General features: G+C 37.7%; 1 pseudogene; it reads left to right on the top strand.

Moving 5' to 3' along the window:
* The first annotated feature begins 5,726 nt into the window (after positions 1 to 5,726).
* LOC137743249 (receptor-like protein 3) lies at positions 5,727 to 12,681 on the top strand (annotated as a pseudogene).
* Positions 12,682 to 17,359: the final 4,678 nt, after the last annotated feature.

The following is a 17,359-nucleotide window of genomic DNA, read 5'->3' as shown; positions in this document are numbered from 1 at the left end:
TTTGTATTATCTTAATTTCTTCCTTTGTTTTCAGGTGTTTTGGACCCAGCTTATTTCCTATTGCAACAAAAAAGCCCACTCTAAACAAACAAGAACAATATTGAAACTAGAACAAAAAAGGTCCTCGCTGATGATGCTACTCATCCGGATCTGTATAAGCAAAAAGAGATGCCCCAAAACATTCTACAAGTTCACACCACATCTATCTCTGTCTCTCCCTATCCCTCTCTAGTAATTCTTTTGACCGCTCTTCGGTAAAAAGGTAAAAAAAAGTCTGTAAAAACCTAGCATTAGCAACAAAACAAGACCAGAAATGAACCCAAACCATGCCAAAAATAATTTACAGCTTGCAACAATGGCCGCATTCACCTCCTTGTACGCTTTCTCCGCCTCCCTGCACTCCCCACCTGATCCGCCTCCCCATTCTCTCTCCCTCTCTTCCTACTCCCCGCTTCTGCCGCCGCAGTCTCCGGCCTCTTTGTTGGCCTCCCGACCCCTCTCCTTCCCCTCCCATTGCTCTCCTGACACCTTCTTCCCCCTCCCCTCCCTCCCCCGCTTCTCGTTGAACTCCGCGTCACCCTCTCATTCCTTTCAACCTCCGGCTTCTTCCTCCCCCTCGTCATCGGCTTCTTCTTCTTCTTCTCGTCCTCGCTCTCCTCGCTATCATCCTCAGAACCATCCGACGTCTCCTACTTCACTTCAGTGCTCGGCGAGTTCTGCTTCATTCGCTTCAAGAACCTTGCTGCGCCTTGCTTCTTCCGCCTGTTTTCTTTCTTCTCCTTCTCCGCTTCCAACGCCTTTAAACCGTCATGCGAACTGAGTTCATTGACGCCATACTCGTGCGGCTTCGTCGGCTTCGTCGGCTTCGCTGCATTCCTGCCCCTCGTGCTTGTCCCTCTCCGCCCGCCTCTTTCTTGTGTCCTCCTCCTCCTAATCCCCTTGTCCTCAACCTTCACAGACGCAGCACCATCCGTCTTCTTCGCTTTCTCTTCGACCTTATCTCCCTTCCTGCTCTTCGCACCGCCTTCTGATAGTGCATTGACAGAACCACGCTTTCCACAAACAACAATGGAAGACTTGGTGGGTTTCTCGGAGACATCGGGCTCGATCTTGGGAGCTTTGGTTTCGATCTTGGGCACGTTGGATGTTACTGTTCCGGTCGCGGGTTGTGGGTTCGGGAGCTGGTCGTTCATTTCCTTTAACACAATGGAGCGGAGCTTTTGAGCTGCGTTGTGCTCCTGAGAGTTCTTGCGGAAGAAGACGACGGCGTTGTTGAATAGGAGGAGGAGGTCGCGGAAGAACATGGGGATGCAATCCTCTGTGTAGAGGCCTTTGTTAAGCTTGGATTGAATCACATGCAGGTCCATGTGTTGCCGAATCAAACTTTTGTACCTTTCTGATTGCTGCACAAATATTGTAGGGTTTCTTTAATTAGAAGATGTACTCATAACATTACTCATAACATTTTTATTAAAGCAAACTAGAAACAAAATAAAATAAAATAAAGTAATTTTGCTCCCACCAAATGACTTTTTCATTAATAGTTTTAAATTTCGAAATTTCTATAATAAATTAATTAAATCACACGCATCACACTCGTTTAACAGTGATAAAATATAATAGTGAAATAGGTCACGCATGGTAGATTTATGTTATCTTATATTAAACAATTATTGTGCGTAATTGTATCATTTATTTTTATACAAGAGATGTTTGGAGAGGAAAAATCAATTACGTAATTTTGCACGCTGTTAGATCATGGAGAATTCTCTGATAAATCAATAAATTAATGATCATCTCACTTCTACTTATTCTTAACTATATAATTATTCATCTGTTAGTTCATAACTCTCCTATTTAATCGAAACTCCTTAACTTTATTGCATCTAAAAAACTGTCCAAAGTGGTTAATAGTGTTTCTACTTTCTATTCAAAGCACTTATAATAAACAACATTTTTGAAGTGCTTTAAACTCTTCCAAAAGCACTAGCCCGAAGTCAATGTAAACCTTCTAATACGTTGCCAACCCATGATTAGACCCTCCATTAGTGATGTCCCATTTCACCTGTGGCGTGGTTACGAAACCGGACTGGAATGGGAAGAAACGGAATGGCACTCTCTTTCAAGGCATTCCAGCGTTTACCAAGCTTATGAGGAATCAAAAAATAGGTGGGTCCAGGTTCTCCTAAAATTAGTAATTAAATTTCTAAATTATTCAGAATTGGACTACCTAAATGGAGGTGGTATTTGGACTCCGGGATGAAGGTTTCAATGAGAATCAAATTTTTCTACCTAAAATACCCATATACTTATTACTTGTAACTCAAGTGATTAAAAATATTTACCGATGCATTTGAGTCCAAGATTTGATTATCCTCTTCTTCGCTGTTACTTGTATCAAAAAGGAAAAAAAAGAATTGTAATCTAAACGCATTTGGCCACTTTGAAGTCAATGTGACTCTTTGAAGTCTTTTGTTTGTTGTTTACTTCTTTACTCTTAAAGTCAAACCAAACCACCTCAAATCCATAAAAGATCTTTACACGAGCTTGAAGATATTGGGAAATAGCAGACAAAACCACATTACATACATACGTAGTACGTGTACATATATATAGGGAATTGTTATTGGTATTCTGAAATTTTCATTTTGCATTCCAAACTTTCTATAATTAGAAGAAAAAAAATGCATTTGTAAGAAGTGTAAAATAAGATTTTAGTAATGTTAAACCACGAGCTGGTGACCCACAGGTAAAGGACGAATTACGAGGCTTCCTTAAAACTAAAAATTAGAGTTCTCGGGTTCGAAACCCGCTACTGGTGTGAAAGCCAAACTTGTGGCAAGGGGGAGGCTGAAATGCCTCTGTGAGTATTTTTGGCCTTCGAAAGGGGTGAATAACCGTAGTTTGCCACCAATTGTCCTCCTTTAAAATTTAAAAAAAAAATAGCAGTGCTAATAATACTTCCCATATATATATAGACACACACACGTACATACATACATATTGATCAATATAAAAGCTTGCAAGTTGCAACTTAACAATGTTCATATGCAGCTGTCATGGCTTCCAGAAGATGTATATACTGCACAAGTTGATGCACGTTTGATGTATATGTAATTTTTGTTGTTCAAAGATGTATATGTATACGTGTATACGAATGATGCTTGCGATCCAAGCTTACGCAGCGCTCTCACGACCTTCTCTCGCTCTCCGTCTTCTCCTCCGTTGAACTGGACTACTACTTCCAGTTGATTGTTGCCAGTGGGGAAGGCATCACCTGTGAACAAAATGCTCCATTAATTTCCCTTGATCATGCCTTAAGTAGACCACTGAGTCCAATCTGCAAAGAAGAAAAAAGACAAGTTGGCATGTCAAAGTCAATGTCCAAAACTTCAAGCAATCTTCGTGTTATTTATTACTAGCCTTCACGCTTACACATGTGCAAAAACTATTTTTTGAATCACGGCGTGCTATGCGCGATTACACATTTTTTTAATCATATTATTGATAGTCCATTAGCTAAGCCCACCTCCTCCCCCTTATTGTAGATAATATCGTATGTTTAAAAAATAACAAAAAAACAAAATCATTTGCTAACTAATTGAATCACATTGTTATGCATGTGCGAGAGACTTTTTTTTTATAACCGGTACTACGCCTCTTAAGATGTTTTGAACGTGTTTAAAAATAGAGAAAATAATATTTAATAAACAACTGATTGAATTACATTATTGCTAACCCAATATGAGGTACTAATTATAAAAAAAAAACTGCACAAAAAAAATTAATTATAAAAAAACATTGTTTATATGAAAAAAATACCACCGTATTATTTAATGCATTATTTTGGACTACTTTTGAACTTTTTTGTTTAGGGGGCAATTTTGTGCCCTTTTTTTTGTGAAGCCCTTGACCCCAAATGGGGTTGCTGGCTTTATCTAGTATAGATATCTTTGCAATTTCAAAGTCAAGACGAAGAAAAACAAATATCGTAGTTAAATAAGTCACAAGCAAGTGGTCCTTTCCCACATTAGTAGAGAGAAGGGTTACCCTTGCACCACGGTATGGGTTCGAACCCCTTCGGCTTCCTAATTTAACATCTAATTTGACAAATATATCGTTTGACCAAAAAAAAGTCACACATGGTGGGCCCGTGCCATTTTGTATTAACTAATTACTACGTGTAATTATGTCATTTTGTTTGGGTAATGTTAGGGAGATCAAATTTTATAAATCAAATGATGTGGATGTTGATGATTGGATTATTAGGTGTTGATTAACGTGCTTATTTCCTATTGGTGATACATTATTTGGTTTGTAAATTTAATTTAAAATTTTGGTCTCCCTAGCATTATCTTTTTTTTCTATACAAGTGATGGTCATAGAGAAAAAATCGAGAACGTTACCTTGACTTATAAGAGCATCTCCAAAGGAAGTCCCTATTTTTGGGACTCCCACCATCACTTTTGAGTACTCATTTAAGGACTTAACTGGAATCTTTGTGTTCCTAATTTGAAATTTTTATGATTTTACGTGATAATTTGATTAGGTGTACATTTTTTGCTTATATTAACTTTTTTTTTAATTAATTAAAATTAAAAGCACTAAAATCTTCAATCAAGATTGTGGGCTCCGTTTTCCACTCAAGGTGCACATTTTTTTGTTTATGTTCACCATTTTTTAATGGGAGCATTTTTCCTCACCATTCTAAACTTTGATGTATGCTCATCATACATCTAATCATCTGGCACGTATTATTTCACTTAACCTTGGTTAATTTTTTTTCAAATTTGAAAAAGTAACATTTAATCTGAAAGTTAACTAGAGTTAGGTGAAAAGACACATGGCAAATGACTAGGTGTATGATGAGCACAAACCATAATTATGGTGGTGAACAAAAATGCACCCGTTTTTAATTAATTAAAAGCATTAAAACCTTCAATAAAGATTGTAGACCTCGTTTTCCACTCAAGGTTGCCCTTGTACAGTCCCTATATGTGAGGATATACGCTATATATGAGGTGAGTCTCTATACTTTAGAGACTCGCTTTCCGTTTCATTGGAGATTTATTTTGTCCTATGTTTATTTTATACCCAATTTACACGGTGGTTGTCCCTATTTGTAGACTCCACTAAAAATGCTCCAAGTCCCTTTCATGTAATAGTACTTGTACGCTGTTAAATCATGGAGGACTCACCAATTAATTAATTAATGATCATCTCACTTCTACTTTTTATTCTTAACTGTATAATTAGTCATATGTTAGTTCATAATTCTCATTCTTAGTCATCAATATATGATCGAAATATTGTCGTTACTAAAAAAATTTGTCATTTCTCCTATCAAATATCAAAAACGGATCATTTCTACTAATTGCCCTAAAATTTTTACCAAACAATCATTTTTCAAAACGAAAGTGGTTTTAGCTCTTCCAAAAAGTACAACCCCAAAGTCAACGTAAATCTTCTAATGCTTTGCTGCCAACCATGATTAGACCCTCCATAAGCGACGTGCTGTGCAGATTTGTTTCTTTTCTCTATTAGTGGAAAGAAAAGACTTCAAAATTCAAACATTGCGCACAAGAATTCAAACCATCACCTAATTACCTTCTTCCCTTTGTTAATTTCTACCTCCCTTGCTCCAGAAAAAGGAGTGTAAACGACGTGAGCAATATAATTCCAGTACAGCCATAGCGAAAAACGTCAAGCCGGAAGCTAGTCGCGTGATGCCTTATGAAGTCCTCTCCCTGTTTTTTGTGTTGTCTACTTTCATTTCTACAAACCATGCTTGCAAGGAGGCAGATCACAACTCACTTTTGTCATCTTTCGATGCATCTTCTTCTTGTTTAAATTGGTATTCTAGTGATTGTTGTCACTGGGAAGGCATCGCTTGTGATGCCGATGCTAGGGTAACGCGTGTTTCATTGCCCTCTAAGCGGCTCCAAGGAAGTGTTTCTCGCTCTCTTGGAAGCCTCATGCATCTTTCGCACCTCAATCTCTCCCACAATCTGCTTTCCGGTCCTCTGGAAGCTGGACTCTTCTTGTCCTCGAGTCGCCTTGAAATCCTTGATTTGAGCTATAACCTTCTCTCCGGAGAATTACCTTTGTTTCTATCATCTACTTACATTCAAATAGTGGATTTGTCGAACAATCAATTCAATGCTACAATTCCTTCTTCATTCCTCCAGCATGCCTGGAATTTGAGCAGTTTGAATGTCAGCAAAAATCATTTTAGAGGCCAAATACCTTCCTCTATCTGTCTTCGTTCCTCTTCGATTAAGTCTTGGATTTCTCCAACAACGATTTCAATGGTTCAATTCCTCTCAGACGAGGAAACTGTTCGAAATTGGAAACCTTTCGTGCGGGCTTCAATACTCTCTCTGGAACTCTTCCTAGTGATCTCTACAAAGCTCAGGCTCTTCATGAAATTCCGTTACCTTCCAATCAGCTTTTCGGTCACATTAGTGACAACATTGTCAACCTCACCAGCCTCACAATCCTAGAGATCTACTTCAATCATTTGAGTGGCGCACTTCCTCTCCACATCGGGAAGCTCTCCAGATTAAAACTCATGCTCCTTCATCTCAACAATCTTTGATGAATTGCACAAACCTTGTTGAACTCAATCTTGGATTCAACCGTTTGGATGGAAATATCTCGAAGCTAAGTTTTTCCAAACTTGATCTCAAGAGTAATCATTTCTCCGGCGTCATGCCAAAAAGCCTTTACTCATGCAAGTATCTGAAAGCAGTTCGTCTGAGCAGTAATGATCTAGAGGGACAAATACAACCCGAGATTGTTTCGTTGAAATACCTATCCTTCCTCTCGCTTGGTAAAAACAGACTCACCAATGTCACTGGCGCTATACATATATTGATGCGTTTGGAAAGTCTCAGGGCGGTCGTACTTTCATATAGTTTTCTAGGTGAAGAACTGCCGGATGGTGATGCAATGATTGGTTCTGTGTTTCAAAATCTCCGCCTTATTAGCTTATCGAACTGCCAACTTAGAGGTCATATTTGTTGGTATTTGACAGTTTACTAACTCAATACCAAAATATGTGGGTGATAAGTTTACAAACTCTATCACACCTTTTTCACTTTGCACTCTCAAATAAAATTGGACAAAGAAAGAAATAGAGAAAGGAGGGAAGCAACAAGCTTTGGCAAAACACTTGGACTTTGATATATGAAAAGGTTTACAAACTGTTAGAATAAGAAAGCTTACAAGCTTCTTCACAATTGGAAGTGGGATTCGGATGGGATGATTTACAATGCTTGAGAACTTGGGTATTTATAGCAAACCAAATGATTAAACTAAGATTATTTATTACCACACAAAACACATTAATTGCACCTAATAATTTTTATTCAACCATACCTAACATTGCCTAACTTTCAATGCCTAACTTTGACATTGATTTTCAACAATAGCAACCTATTTTGATTTGAATTTCCAACACACCTCCTCAAATCAAAACGCCTTCATTCCTAGCATTTCACGCAGTAGCCGGAATGTTTCAATTGGCAATGGCTTTGTGAAGATGTCTGCCACTTGTTCCTTGGTGTGATAGTAGACAAGTTCAATTGTCTTTTGCTTCACATGGTCCCTTAGAAAATGGAACCTGGTATCAATGTGCTTGCTCCTTCCATGTTGAACAGGATTCTTTGCAAGTTTGATTGCAGACACGTTATCTACATGAATCACAGTCGATTCCACTTGTGGATGACACACTGACTTCAACAGATTTCTTAACCAAATTGCCTCACACACGGTTGAGGCTACAGCAACATACTCGGCTTCACATGATGACAAAACAACAATTGATTGCTTCTTTGAAGTCCATGAGAAAGTTGTTGATCCTAGAAAAAACACATAGCCAGTTGTGCTTTTCCTTTCATCTTGGTCACCTCCCCAATCACTATCTGAATAACCAAATAATTTTGCATCTTCACCAAAATTATAAAATAGACCATAGTTTAGAGTACCTCTTATGTACCTCAAAATTCTCTTGGCGGCCAGCCAATGAGACTCCCTTGGTGTTTCCATGTATCGACTCACGAGTCCAACACCATAAACTATATCAGGTCTTGTGATTGTAAGGTACCTTAGGCTTCCAACGAGGCTTTTGTACACTGTTGAGTTTACAAACTCACCCTCTCCTCCTTTGGACAGCTTCAATCCAGTTGCGACTGGGGTATTGACAGTGTTGCACTTGTCCATATTGAACTTCTTCAATATGTCTCTCATGTACCTTTGTTGAGAGATGTAGATACCATCACTTTCTTGCTTCACTTCTATGCCAAGAAAGTATGACATTAATCCATTGTCAGTCATCTCGAATTCACTGAACATGGATTGCTTGAACTCATGGAACATTGCCTCATTGTTTCCTGTAAACAATAAATCATCTACATAGAGACAAATAATTAAGAACTCCCCTTTTTCACCATTCTTCATGTAAACTGAATGCTCGTATGGACATTTCTGAAATCCATTTTGGTGAAGGTAGTTGTCGATCCTTGAGTTCCAGGCTCGTGGTGCTTGCTTGAGGCCGTACAAAGCCTTCTTCAAACGATACACCTTATCTTCTTCTCCTTGTACTTGGAAGCCTTCCGGTTGTTCCACGTACACTTCTTCCTCAAGTACTCCATTAAGGAAGGCTGACTTGACATCTAGTTGATAAATTTTCCATTTATGATGTGCGGCAAGAGAGATTAGCAATCTTACCGTGTCAAGTCTCGCAACTGGAGCATAGACTTCATCATAGTCCACTCCATACTTCTGTTTGTAGCCCTTTGCTACAAGCCTTGATTTGTATCGATCCACACTCCCATCTGCAGTGCGTTTGATCTTGTAAACCCACTTGACACCAATAGCCTTCTGATTTGGTGGGAGCTTTGTCAGCTCCCAAGTGTCATTCTTCTCGATGGCATGGATCTCTTCTTCCATGGCTTTCTTCCAACAATCTTCTTCCACAGCTTCATTGAATGAGAAAGGCTCGTGGTCTGCATACAAGCAGAAAAGGTTGGTTTCTTCTTCTTCTTCTTGTCCATAAATCTCTGTGAGACTCCTTAACCTCACTGGAGTTGAGGAGCTGCTTTCCTCACTAGATGTAGGACCACTCCTTGCAATTCTGTGCACTGGAGTTGTTGTGATTGTTTGAGCAGGCTGTTGCTCAATCGGTGGTACAACTTCTGGTTCTTCAAAATCAGTGGAGACGATCTTCTCTTTACTGACTTCTTTGTTGTTCCACGTCCATGTCTCTTCCTCACTGAAGATGACATCTCTACTAACCACTAGTTTGCCAGTTAGTGGGTTGTAGAGCTTGTATGCCTTGGACTCTTCACTATAGCCCACAAACACACACTTCTCACCTCTATCATCAAGTTTCCTCCTCTTGGCTTCTGGAACTTGAGCATATGCAACACACCCAAAAATTCTTAGGTGTGTAACATTCGGCTTGTATCCACTCCAAGCCTCTTGTGGTGTCATCCTCTTGACACTCTTTGTTGGACATCGATTCAACAAATAAATCGAACAAGCTACAGCTTCTGCCCATAACTCTTTTGGCAAATTCTTCTCCTTAAGCATGAACCTTGTCATGTCAAGGATGGTTCGATTCTTTCTTTCGGCTATCCCATTTTGCTGTGGGGTATAGGCAGCAGTAAGTTGATGCCTAATTCCTTGCTCCTTGCAGTATGCTTGGAAAGCATTGGAGGTGTACTCTCCACCTCTATCTGATCTCACAGCCACAAGCTTGTGGTTACTTTCTGCCTCTGTGAGTGCCTTGAACTCCTTGAAAATTTTTAGGGCAGCTGACTTTTCCTTGAGAAAATAGACCCAAGTCTTTCTACTGAAATCATCAATGAAGGTAATAAAATACCTATTACCTCCATAAGACATGGGATCCAATGGACCACATATATCTGTGTGCACCAACTGCAGTGGTGCCTTTGCTCTCCATGTATCACCAACAGGGAACGATAGTCGTGCTTGCTTGCCAAGCACACAACCTTCACATACTTGGCGTGTGGCTTCAATATGGGGTAGACCACGAACCATTCCTCCACTTGACAGCAACTTTAGGCCATTGAAATTAAGATGGCCAAATCGAAGATGCCATTTCCATGACTCATCTTCCATTACACCGATGTTGCAGCTTCCAATCTTTGTGTTCAAATTCAACGGAAACATCCGGTTCTTTGACATTCGAACACGTGCAATAAGCTTTCTCCTTGCATTCCTGAGAGTGAGAAGCATGTTCTCCATATGTATAATGTACCCTTTCTGGAGCAGTTGACCAATGCTCAGAATGTTGCTCTTCATACCTGGTATGTAGTAGGTATCGGAGATGTATTCTTCTCTTCCATCCTTCTGGATGATCTTGATCTTCCCTTTGCCTTCAACTGGCAACTTTGAGGAGTCACCAAGACTTACAGATCCATAGGCCCCTTTTTTGAGTTCGGCAAAAAACTCATTCTTTCCACACATGTGATTGCTTGCACCAGAGTCCAAATACCAAACATCTTGTTGGCTACTGGAATCATGGTGTGCTAGTAAGACTGTAAGTTCTTCATCAGTATTTCCACTTGATTCTGCCATGTTGACATGCTCACCATTTTTATGTGAACATTCATTGGCATAATGTCCATATTGCTTACAGTTGTGACACTGGATATGCGCCTTTCCTCGAGTAGATCTCCACTCCTGAGACTGACCTTGATTTTGTGCATAGCCTCGACCTCTTCCTCGGGCTCGTCCTCGGCTACGGTTGGATGAGCTCCCACGACGTGAGTTCCACTGCCCACGACCTTTATTTGGTTTGTCAATATTCAACTTTGACTCCAAAGCTTGCTCTAGCGTTGTGGGGCTTGCATTCTTCTGAATGCGTTGCTCATGAACTAGGAGGGATCCTAGTAGCTCTTCTGCGCTCATCACCTCCAAATCCTTGGATTCCTCAATGGCAGTCACCACATGCTCAAACTTAGATGTGAGTGACCGGAGTATCTTCTCCACAACTCGTACTTCATCGAGTCTCTCGCCATTTCTCCTCATCTGATTTACTATCACAATGAGCCTTGAGTGATAGTCGGAGATGCTCTCCCCTTCATTCATATGAGCAGTTTCAAAATCTGCTCGAAGTGATTGTAACCTCACTTTCTTGACTCGATCTACTCCTTTGTAGATTGTACTGAGTGTATCCCATACTTGCTTGCTCGTTGTTGCTTCTGCAACCTTCTCGAACGTTGAATCTTCCAAACCCTGGTATAGAAGATACAGCGCCTTTTGGTCCTTCTTTCGTAAGTCCTTGAGAGTGTTCCTTTAATCCGCAGTATATACGGCTTCTTGCTCGGCAGTGGGTACAACATACCCACTACTGACAACTTCCCATAGCTCCTGTGATCCAAACAATGCTTTGAATTGGATGCACCATCTTTCATAATTTTCTTTCTTCAATGTGGGAACTTGGAGTTGCACTAAGTTGGACGCCATAACTGCTGCACCTGCCAGAATGGTATTCTGGCTCTGATACCAATTGTTGGTATTTTACAGTTTACTAACTCAATACCAAAATATGTGGGTGATAAGTTTACAAACTCTATCACACCTTTTTCACTTTGCACTCTCAAATAAAATTGGACAAAGAAAGAAATAGAGAAAGGAGGGAAGCAACAAGCTTTGGAAAAACACTTGGACTTTGATATATGAAAAGGTTTACAAACTGTTAGAATAAGAAAGCTTACAAGCTTCTTCACAATTGGAAGTGGGATTCGGATGGGATGATTTACAATGCTTGAGAACTTGGGTATTTATAGCAAACCAAATGATTAAACTAAGATTATTTATTACCACACAAAACACATTAATTGCACCTAATAATTTTTATTCAACCATACCTAACATTGCCTAACTTTCAATGCCTAACTTTGACATTGATTTTCAACAATAGCAACCTATTTTGATTTGAATTTCCAACAATATTCCGGTGTGGATGTAAAAGCTCAAGAAACTCAAGGTCCTTGTTTTGTCTTCTAACAGACTCACAGGCTCAATACCTCCTTGGTTGGGAAGTCTTCCTAGTCTTTTCGTCATAAGCTTGGACAACAACTCGCTTTCGGGGGGACTTCCAAATGAGCTTTTCTCACTTCAAGCTCTTGTATCTGAGAAGCCTTCCGCTCAAACGGATAGTGGTGATGTCGAACTACCTATCTACACGCAGCACACGAATGAAACTGTCGCAGCTCACCAGTACAACTATCTGTCCAACTTGCTGCCATCTATTGTCTTCCGAAATAACAGTCTAAGTGGCAACATTCCCATTGAGATAGGCCGGTTGCAAAACCTTCACGAGCTGGATCTCAGCATCAACAACACGTTGGCAGCATTCCGGACCAGGTATCTAAGCTTACAGACTTGGAGAGATTAGACCTCTCAAGAAAACTTTGCGGTTCCCATCTTCCAAACAAATGCCTATAGATGAATACAAGTGATAATGCAACTAAGAACATGGAAGATGAACATGACAATGGGAACGAAATTCCATGGCTTCATATTTCAGTGGCTCTTGGTTTCATTGTAGGATTTTGGGGAGTTTGTGGCCCTCTAGTTTTCAGCACGTCATGGCGATATGCGTATTTCCAATTTCTGTCCAATGTTAAAGATCGCTTCGTGTGTTGATCAAGTGTAATTTTTTCCGTGAGAAATAAAGGACTTATTAACAATTTAAAAGGTGATAGGCGCTAGTCGGGCCCACAGCAAGGGCCTAACGCATAGGCGTCTAGGCAGTTTTTTTATTTTAATTAAATTTATTATGTAACATATAAATAAATGTCTACTCTATGTAAAAATAAATATATTTACAAAGTAAAATGACATAGAGATTATAAAGTATTCGAACATATTAAAAACATGTTGAACAATCATATAATGAGTCTCTCAACAAGTCTCTTAAAATTTATTAAAAAAAAATAAAAAGCAAAATAAAGTGATCTATTTTCTGTCTAAGTGAGAGTCGCGGGTTAGAGAGTGTCTAGACAAGTCTAGGCACCATGCACTCTTTCTTAATTTTCGAATGCCTAGGATTAATCAGGGCAGTGTCCAACCATTTAGCACCTACGCGAGAATTTTTAGAATAGTGCTTATTAACTACATTGCTGCTGCATACAAGAAATCTAACAACTGAGTAAAACAGAAAGGGAATTAAAGTCGTAGGGTGGCTAAACATGCATCCAACTTTGCTAACTAAATTCATACGCAAATGCCTTGGAATTTCGTCAGGATAGAATACTGAAACTTTTGAGCAGAAGTAATTGGAAATTATTTGCAGGCTGCGATTTAATTTCTCAAGAATTTAACCATTCTTGTTGAACAAGTTTTCTGTAATCTACCTTATAATTTTGCCTGGCTCCGTCACTGTAATCCTCCGGATATCATTGTTTTTTTATTTATTATTATTACTATTTTATTTATTAATGCCATTGACTCTCTTTTTCACGGGCAGTGATGATATAATTGGAATCTTTTAAGGCCTAATTAGGTTTGGGTTTGGTTTAGGCTGCAAGTTATAAAGTACTGGACCAAAAATAAAGTTGTAGAACAAGCTTGAATTTTTTTTTTTCTTTTGTGAACAAACGATATTATCTACATTAAGGATGGAGGTGGGCTCAGCCTCACAATGAGTTAGCAGGCCTCTTACATATAAGAGAAGAGGAATACCACTTGACCGTAATACTAAGTGGCAACAAACCTGACTTTTTAACATCTTTTTCATGTAACAGCTTTCTTCCCAAACTATCAACCATCATCCGAAGACATGTATGAACAACTCTTATTCTTGATAACATAACATATCAGATAAATTTATACGAAAGTAAAAGTAGTAAAAGCAGTGTTTCAAATATCGGTATCGCGAGAAAGATCGATATGTAAATTTGTGGGAATAGCAATGCATGTATCAATATCAGTTGCATTTAATATCGATATCCAACTATTTGGCAAGGAAATTGTTAATATTATATGATTTGTATTATCTTTCTATGGTTTCTTTTTTTTTACAAACAATTACTTGATTAAATTATTAAATGTTAAGAGAGATGAAGATCGAACTTGCATGAAAGTGCATGAGTATTATTGTTTTCCGTCATGTTGCAGTAATGTGTCATTTGCATTTGTATTATCTTTCTCAGTATATTTCTTTAGTATTATCTTAATTTCTTCCTTTGTTTTCGGGTGTTTTGGACCCAGCTTATTTCCTATTGCATCAAAAAAGCCCACACTAAAAAAAAACAAGAACAATATTGAAACTAGAACGAAAAAGGACCTCACTGATGATGCTACTCATCAGGATCTGTATATGCAAAAAGAGATGCCCCAAGACATTCTACAAGTTCACAGCACATATATATGTCTCTCCCTATCCCTCTCTAGTAATTCTTTTGACCTCTCTTGGGTAAAAAGGTAAAAAAAAGACTAAAAACCTAGCAATGGCAACGAAACAAGACCAGAAATTAACCCAAACCACGCCAAAAATAATTTACAGCTTACAACAATGGCCACATTCACCTCCTTGTACGCTTTCTCCGCCTCCCTGCACTCCCCACCTGATCAGCCTCCCCATTCTCTCTCCCTCTCTTCCTACTCCCCGCTTCTGCCGCCGCAGTCTCCGGCCTCTTCGGTGGCCTCCCGACCCCTCTCCTTCCACTCCCATTGCTCTCCTGACACCTTCTTCCCCCTCCCCTCCCTCCCCCGCTTCCCGTTGAACTCCGCGTCACCCTCTCATTCCTCTCAACCTCTGGCTTCTTCCTACCCCTCGTCGTCGGCTTCTTCTTCTTCTTCTCGTCCTCGCTCTCCTCGCTATCATCCTCAGAACCATCCGATGTCTCCTTCTTCACTTCAGTGCTCGGCGAGTTCTGCTTCATTCGCTTCAAGAACCTCGCCGCGCCTTGCTTCTTCCTCCTGTTTTCTTTCTTCTCCTTCTCCGCTTCCAACGCCTCTAAACCGTCATGCGAACTGAGTTCATTGACACCATACTCATGCCGGGCACATCTAATATATATCTCTGTCTCTCCCTATCCCTCTCTAGTAATTCTTTCTCCGCCTCCCTGCACTCCCCACCTGATCAGCCTCCCCATTCTCTCTCCCTCTCTTCCTACTCCCCGCTTCTGCCGCCGCAATCTCCAGCCTCACTACTACAAAAGGACCTAATAGTGTCAGTTGTTGCGTCGGTTTAATATTATATAGTGGCGAAAAAGAGATTTGCGACACTCACTGAAGATGACGTCGTATTTACTGTCGCTTATAAGCGTCATAAAATTTCTATGTCGCTTTTAAACCGACGTAAAAATTTAGTGTCGCTTATAACCGACATATATTTTAATATTTTTAAGTGCTGGCGTCGCTTTAAATAAAATAGTGTCGCTTTTAAGCGACATAAACTATGGGTGTCGCTTCTAGGCGACACTAATTCTAATATTTTAAATCCTGCGTCGGTTTTGAGCGACATATATTTTGAAAACCAGTGTCGGTTGTAAGCGACACATTGTTGCTCTTTATTCCCCCGTGTTTTCTTTTTCTTCTCTTGCACTTTTCTTATTCGTTCTTCCAAGTTTTACAAAGTCTCCCGTGTTCTCTCTCTTTCAGCTTTCTCCTTTGGTTTTCAAACTTCATTTGTTCCTCTGTTCTCTCTTTCAGCTTTCTCCTTTGGTTTTCAAAATTCATTTGTTCCTCTTCACAACAGTAAGTTTTTCTTGCTTATAATATTTTTATTTTCTCTTCTTATGTTTAATTTTTAGTTACAATTTATTTTTGTAGGAAATTTATTGGAGTTGGTTGAGTACATAAAGAATTGTTGACGTCGAAATTCTTCAACAAATCAGGTTTGTATCCCTAACTTCTTTAATTTTTAAATTGTATAATACACAAGTTTATTTATTTAAAAATTATAATTTAAGCACTTAGATAAAATTCTACTATTTTTGTTAAATTAATAAAAACTTAGTCGAATTAATTAATTTTGTCACTCTAATTGTTATTTTAATTTGTTGTTATTTTGATAATTTTTTGTTGTTATTTACTAGAATGGATTAGATGAACATAATTTGAATTGTTATGAGAAAATGGAATGAATAATATTTATAAGCATTTATGTTAAATTAACAATATTAAATATAACATAAACTTATAATATTGAGTAATATAAGAATATATTATGTTAATTTTTTTTTTTTTTGCACTCTAAGTGTTATTTTAATTTGTTGTTATTTTGATAATTTTTTGTTGTTATTTACTAGAATGGATTAGATGAACATAATTTGAATTGTTATGAGAAAATGGAATGAATAATATTTATAAGCATTTATGTTAAATTAACAATATTAAATATAATATAAACTTATAATATTGAGTAATATAAGAATATATTATGTTTTTTTTTTTTTTTGCACTCTAAGTGTTATTTTAATTTGTTGTTATTTTGATAATTTTTTGTTGTTATTTACTAGAATGGATTAGATGAACATAATTTGAATTGTTATGAGAAAATGGAATGAATAATATTTATAAGCATTTATGTTAAATTAACAATATTAAATATAACATAAACTTATAATATTGAGTAATATAAGAATATATTATGTTAATTTTTTTTTTTTTACACGCTAATTGTTATTTTAATTTGTTGTTATTTTGATAATTTTTTGTTGTTATTTACTAGAATGGATTAGATGAACATAATTTGAATTGTTATGAGAAAATGGAATGAATAATATTTATAAGCATTTATGTTAAATTAACAATATTAAATATAACATAAACTTATAATATTGAGTAATATAAGAATATATTATGTTAATTTTTTTTTTTTTTTTGCACTCTAATAAGAATATAACCTAAACTTATAATATTTAGGAATATAAGAATATAAGAATATAACCTTTCATAAGAATATAACCTAAACTTATAATATAAGAATATCCTTTCATATAAGAATATAACCTTTCATAAGAATATAACCTAAACTTATAATATAAGAATATCCTTTCATATAAGAATATAACCTTTCATATAAGAATATAACCTAAACTTATAATATTTAGGAATATAAGAATATATTAATTAATTTTTTTTGCACTCTAATTGTTATTTGAATTTGTTGTTATTTTGATAAGTTTGATAACTTTTGGTTGTTATTTATTAGAATGGATTAGATGAGCATAATTTTGATAACTTTTTGTTGTTATTTTAATTTGTTTTTACTATAATAGGTGTTGAAAATATTAGCGTTGCCTACCGGGTTCGTTAATCATGCCAATACCGACGAAGAGCTAACAGATGATGATAGGGAATAAATATATTAATT

This window comes from Pyrus communis, chromosome 11, assembly GCF_041283825.1.
Source record: "Pyrus communis isolate YQ-2024b chromosome 11, ASM4128382v1, whole genome shotgun sequence".
Classification (NCBI taxonomy): domain Eukaryota; kingdom Viridiplantae; phylum Streptophyta; class Magnoliopsida; order Rosales; family Rosaceae; genus Pyrus; species Pyrus communis.
The sequence above is the reverse complement of the archived record's forward strand: the minus strand, read 5'-3'. Positions and strand labels throughout refer to the sequence as shown.